A 6,000-nucleotide genomic window follows, 5' to 3' on the forward strand; every position below is an offset into this window, starting at 1 on the left:
ACATCGCTGACCTCTGAACAGGCTCGGCAGCCCCAAATGCGAGTGTGTGTTTGCTTGATGCGCGTGTGCTTGTGGGCGTGTGTATGCATTAGGGTTATTGTGTGAAGCCTTCAGGCTTTAATCCCCTAATCTGCTGAACCCTGGAAATCACTGCAGTCATCTGTCAGCCTGGTCAGAGCGGGCCACGGAGCTCAACACACGCACACGCACACGGGTATGCACACACACACACACACACACACACACACACACACACACACACACACACACACACACACACACACACACACACACACACACACACACACACACACACACACACACACACACACACACACACACACACATTCTCAATGCTAGTCATTTATTCAACAAGGCCAGCCTCATTTCAGTCTAATGAAGATTGATGCTCCTCTTTGCAGGCCTCACAGGTGTTGCAGTAAAATGTATAAATATGTAACCCACATAGAGGAAGAGAGAGAGAAGAACGAGATAGATTAACAGAAAGCTAGTCACTCCCTAATCATATTCATGTGTGAATTAGCAAATATCATTCATGCAAGTAAAAGTTTGCATTTAGAAGTAAATCAACTGTATATCACCACAGTAACCACATTGACTTAATCTGTGCGATTAGTCGTGAAGGTCCATCAAGGACATGGACTCAGAGAACCTGTAGTGCTCAGACCCTTGATTCAAGTCTAAACATCTCAGGCCAATTGTGTAAGTGTGCCTGTGTAGCCATGCCAAATAGGACACCCTGAGGGATTGTCTGGAGATTGTGCTTGACACGGCCTGCTGCTATTCAGTTTGAGCTCCTATTAGTACTTAAGACTGAGGCTTTCTACACATATGCAGACACAAACAACTCACTGGTCATAATGATTACACTTGGCAGGCTTAAGACTGTGGTAGACAGGTGAGTTTGTGGTCTGTCAGTGTGAGTAAAACAGACATATGGGTTAAGTACAACACGCGTGCGTGTTCATGCATGTACTTGACAGCGTGTCAGTCATGACTGCACGCAAATCTGAGGGCTTTACTTCCTTTTTGATTTATATGCTCCTGTCAAAAGCTGAAGACGGAGAGATGGAAAGCGGGAGAGAGATCAAAGAGTGTTGGAGATCACAGAGACACGGGCAGGCTTGAAGAGAGCTAAAGGTGGAGGAGGAGAGAGAAGGGCCACAGAGAGAAACTGTACCGGTTAGATTGAAGTGTGATTCACAGCAGTGCGCCTCATCATCAAGATCCTCAGGGCATCTGTGTGTCTGTGTGTGTTTTCATGTCATGAGGTGCTGATGACTGCCAGGCTCTCGGGTCTACAGCTGGTGTGTGGGCCTCGTCGCGCTCGACACCCTACTTGGTGCACAACTGACTCCAAAAGTTTCTCCAGTGCACTCTTAAACTTTACACATGCATTGGGCATTAGATCCTTAACTAACAGCCTCACTTGTGCTCAATGAATATTCATTCCTGAGCGAACAGTGTCCTGCAGTGTTATGTTCCACTGCAGCTTGAGGCGGGTCAGCTGGGCCGTGGCTTTCAGCTTTTCTGTGTCACCAAAAACCAGCAGAGGAAATATATTAATCTCTGCACAGCACAAGCACACCTACACTGCTTTGACCTCTGATTCTGCCCTCCACAACGCATAATACCGTGCATTATTTATAATTCAGTACATGGGATGCAAGTGGGAGAAATACTAATAAGTACAAATAAAATATAAAGAGCAGTGTAGCAATCGATGCTGCAAAAGAGGTGAGAGGCAGCAATACGCGGCAGCATCCGTGTCCAGGCAGATTCGCCGCAGAGTTGTGTCCGTGCAGAGGAGAGGAGACGCGCGGTAATGACAGGTCAAGCTGCGAATTGAAGCCCACCAGCAACTCCGTTATTGTCATGAGTTAGTGAAAGCGTGTTTTTCGAAGGACACTCACGCACTACTTCACGCACGTATACATGGGGAGCAATGCGATGAGGATGCTGCGCTGCTGCAGCGCATAACCGCTTCGGACAGGGACTAGATGAGCTCCTGCCCCTCATCACTACAGGTCTCAGCAGTCCACCTTGACCCTTCAGATTGAGAGAGAAGCCGCACAGTTTCTGATTTAGGCTCTCGTGGCATGCCGCGGAGAATTGCAATGTCTCTCCAACCACAAACTCCATGTAGCGATGCAATTAAAGTCGTCTGCTCGACAAATGGAACAGAAACGACACTGCAGACGCGCGGAGGGAGACATCTGTGACCAATGCCAGTCAAGTGCGGGCTCACATGAGGACCACACATGTTATTCCGATAAAAGGCACCTCAATGTCATCGCTCCGCGCTGCCCACCCCGTCCTACACTTGCCACAAGAACTGATCGCGTGCACATGTGCTTTTTGTGGTCCCACAGGCTGGTGTGTCAACAACAGCAGCGCGTAAGCATCGTTTCCATAGAAATACATTTCAAAATACCACGTACCTGTTTACAGCAATGCGCAGCACTCACTGCATAATCCTCCTTCTCCAACTTGAACTTTTCCTTCCCTCCAATGGAACAGCCCGCAGCTTCTTGACACTTGTTTATTGCATACTTTGCTTTGCACTGTCTCTCCTGACAAGCCGCTATTGCGTGCAGAGTGAGATGAGAGGACGGGGGGTGATCTGATGGAGAGGGCAGGCTAGGAGCCTCCAGTTCAACATCTCACCAAATTGTGGAATCAAACGGAACAATCCATTCCGCGGTGGTGATCGCTATAGGGAACAGTGCTGACTGGCAAAAGCTGGACCAAACACCGGACGAACGCGGCTGTGCGCACACGGCACGTCTTCCGTTGCTTCTCTTCGGACCGGAGAAACCGCGGGCAGGCGGGCATGCTCTGAATACGAGCAACGGTCGATCGGTAGGCTAAAGGCTGCGCGCAGCGGCACCCTGGGAGCGACCATCCACACACAGTATAGAGGAATGACCGAGGCTCGCGGAGCGCGCGTTCACGGCCGAGTCAAGTCAATGGTCATTATCAGCGCATGTGGAGAGTAATCCACTGTGCGCTGTTGACTGCAGCTGCATCCCTGCAAGAGGACATGCAGGGATCAGCAGTAAACGCGATTAAACATTTAGAGTCCCAAATGTTTAACTATGATGTGATTAAATGGAAATGACTGAGTAGATGTGATTATATTATCATTACTTAAACATATCATTTGGTAAAACGTTATCTAAAATATGTAGCTACTACCGTGTTATCACGCTGAGAAACCATCATATTAATACATGATTAATTGTATGATTTAAGAAAAATAAAAAGGTCATTTTTACTTTGTCAAATAAACTGCAGCAACACTGCCACGTGTATTTATAACGGGCAAACGTGAATTTTACTGTATTTTTCATAGCTTGAGCATGCCTGCTTTGGGTGTCATTTCCCTCCCTCTATGGCCTCCTGCTCATTACAGTGGTCCTCAAGCATTTCTTTTTAAACAGTGCACCCACTGCACTGCAGGGTACTGTTCACATTAGCACACATCCTAATGGGCTTTCTCTGTATTAGCAGCAGTAGAAAGGTGCAATAACAGAAGCATGCAATTACGCACCATAACTAGGGAAAACATTGTTAACAGTTACCCTATTGCCTCACACTCTCCAAGCTGTAAATGCATATTTCCCAATGGAGGTATGATAATAACGCCTGCTTATTTGAAAACACCTTGTAAGGAGAACCTTGTGGCTCTTTTGATAAAGATTTCATTTCAGAGGCATTTTTATGCATAACTGGGGATTGGCAGGGGACATACACCTCCCACTTTTGTCTCTATATATTTATTTTCCTTACTCTTTCATTTCATATTTTGCCCCAGCAATCCATAACCCTACATGCTATTGATATAGTGATAGAGACAAATAAGGATGTCAGCTTATGGGATAAGTAAAATCTCCAAACCTCAAATTGATTTGAATTCACAGATGGCGTGGTTAAATCCAGAGTGAAGGGTGAAAGGAAAGAGGAGAGCATCATTGGATCTCTAGTGGGTAACACAGGTGCAGTATGAGATGAAAAATGCAGATGAGGGTAGAGTGGTGAACTGAACCATTTTATAGTCCCCAAGTAAAAAATAAATAAATAAATATAATAAAACAGTTTTGACTTGGGCTCATCGTTGCCATTCTTAATAATGCAGGTGCAGCTTGTCCAGAGCTTTACAGCTACCCCAAACTGTCCATTGTGGAGTTTTGTTTCCTTAAAGATAATGAGCTGAATAACATCCATCAATACAGTGACATAGACACCAGCTTGTTGACAAAGTAGCATTGCTTAAACTTTAGTCCACAAATCATGAGGGGATTAATATAATAACAAATATACAGAGACTGTTAGTGGGGACTTAAAAGTAAATGATGTCAGCCAAATTAAATCTGCCCTTTCTATCCATGTGCACTTAAATCCTTGCATATGGAGACACCTAGAGATTAGCCTTAATATGTCCTATGACAGGCCAACATTTAGCCAATGAGATGTGGAGACTGGCCTGTGAACAAACCCAGATTAGATCACGCAGAAGCTGCAACCATGGGTGGCTCACTACCATTTTGCTCATCGGTTTTAAATCAACCTCCGAAGACAGCCGCCAGCTCCTGCTTACAGACCGCCGATTGGCCACCTCCTGCCATAAAGTAGGATCAGTTGTGGCAATCCTCCATCCTCTCTTTGACTCTGTTCTGCCAGTGTTAAGCAAATTGGTTTTCTCCTACAAATCAAACAATGAAGAGGTTCTGTTGTTAATGAGTTCTGACTGCAGTTCTTAACCCGGGGGAAGGTTCCATGGGGGATTGCGGGGAGGGTGCTATAATACGTTAATATGAAATGCTACTTAAAACCTGATTTCAAAAGCTGATTTTTGCTCATCTCTCTCCGGTTAGCCCCTCCCTAATCTGATCTCTGTGGGTGAGCTGCTCTCTCTCTCTCACTCTCTTACAAACACACACACACACACACACACACACACACACACACACACACACACACACACACACACACACACACACACACACACACACACACACACACACACACACACACACACACACACACACACACACACACACACACACACACACATATATATATAATACACACACGCACACTTCTTAGGACAGTGTATTGACTTCCCCCTAAACCTAACCAGAATTTTAGAAATTATGTTTTGCCTCATTAGGATTTAATTTTGGCCCCCAGAAGGACTAGAGGTGGGTGTTTACAAGAAAACGCACACATGTGTTTTTATGGCTATGTTTGTGAGGGCATTCATTTACATTCAACTTCAGCATAACAAATACAGACCAAATCCCATCCCATCCCTTACCCTCACCCTAACCCTAACCTGAACTTAAAACCAATTCTGAGATTGTCTAAAACTCATACATGGTCCTCACAAAGATAGTTGTGCAAGTACACACACACACAAAGAGTACACACTCCAGTCGACAACAATGCTCACAATCCACACGTGACACAAAAAACAATAACAATGGATTCAAGCAATTAATCAAACACCTGTTGAAGAAGCACAAAACAAACCTGCAGAAATGCTAATTCGAGCAATTTGTTGTGAAAGAGCTAAAAAGAAACACTAATTGTATGTAACATTTGAGTCTAATTAGCTATGCATATGAAAATCTGTCTAATTCCCCCTCCTCTTCAAAAGCAGTGTGTCCAGAAGAGTCTCCCATTATCAGCAGAGAAAGATAAGAAGCCACGGGCTGTCGGCCAGTATAATCCAACAGACTTGTAATAAATGTTTAAATTGTTGACTATAGCATTCTGCACTTTTAAAAGGCAATTCTGGAACTCAAAAGAGGTTTTCTCATGAGGTTAAGAAACAATGAGTTAGGTCTCTTTTCTTATTTACCTTGTCTTCTATCCCGCCCTTTCGCCTAATGCCAATTAGAAACCACCATCTCTAAAAGTGATGCATCATCATAAAATCTGACCCTTCGATAAACGTGTTGCCGAGACTCGCTC

The 6,000-nt window shown here is 44.8% G+C and overlaps 1 protein-coding gene across 5 annotated transcripts in view; it reads right to left on the minus strand.

The window, feature by feature from the left end:
* Positions 1-2,935, minus strand: part of tenm2a (teneurin transmembrane protein 2a) — a 203,079-nt gene extending 200,144 nt beyond the window's left edge. For 4 of the 5 annotated variants that reach the window (XM_069696825.1, XM_069696824.1, XM_069696823.1 and 1 more), the window contains exon 1: positions 2,463-2,934. The gene's annotated coding sequence lies outside the window, so the exon portion shown is untranslated. Of the gene's footprint in view, positions 1-2,462 lie in introns of all 5 variants that reach the window. The other variant, XM_069696820.1, reaches the window with a different exon arrangement.
* Positions 2,936-6,000: the final 3,065 nt, after the last annotated feature.

Source organism: Brachyistius frenatus, unplaced genomic scaffold (genome assembly GCF_029030835.1).
Source record: "Brachyistius frenatus isolate BFR_SWC_R1_liver_20210118 unplaced genomic scaffold, ASM2903083v1 Contig_22, whole genome shotgun sequence".
Classification (NCBI taxonomy): domain Eukaryota; kingdom Metazoa; phylum Chordata; class Actinopteri; family Embiotocidae; genus Brachyistius; species Brachyistius frenatus.